We start from the raw sequence: 514 nt of genomic DNA on the forward strand, positions 1-514 counted from the left end.
ACAAAGGAAATGTTTCATGCTGGATTTCTGCACAGATCTGGAAGAAATAAAGGGAGAGTCCTAGCTTACACAGGGCTATGGATTCACTGTGTGACATCACTGATTGGCTCACCACTGTCACATGGAGTAAGTCACATGTTCCTCCATACCCAAAAGTACATTATATTTTCCCTCCGCTCGCATTGGGTGGAGGGGAGGATAAGATTAGGGGGGGTGGGGGATTGAACAAACCTTTTTCCAGGAGAGGAAGCGATGGGGTATCTCTATGATGGTCAAGCAAGCAAGACGTGTATCCAAACCTCTGTTTTTAACCTTAGTGTGAGACAAGTTTTTTTACATGCTAGCTTGTGAGTGTGCTGGGAAAACGTTTTGCTGTTTTACTGTTTAAAGCCCATTCCGTGTGGACCTTGCTGTGAAGCTGGTGACGAATTGATGAGTGCGTTTGTCATCTGTTTTGCTTGACTGATTTGGTGCAGTGACGCATGGGGAGGGGGGGGGGGGTTCGGCCGCGTGG

Source organism: Nanorana parkeri, unplaced genomic scaffold (assembly GCF_000935625.1).
Source record: "Nanorana parkeri isolate BGI_ZX_2015 unplaced genomic scaffold, ASM93562v1 scaffold434, whole genome shotgun sequence".
NCBI lineage: Eukaryota > Metazoa > Chordata > Amphibia > Anura > Dicroglossidae > Nanorana > Nanorana parkeri.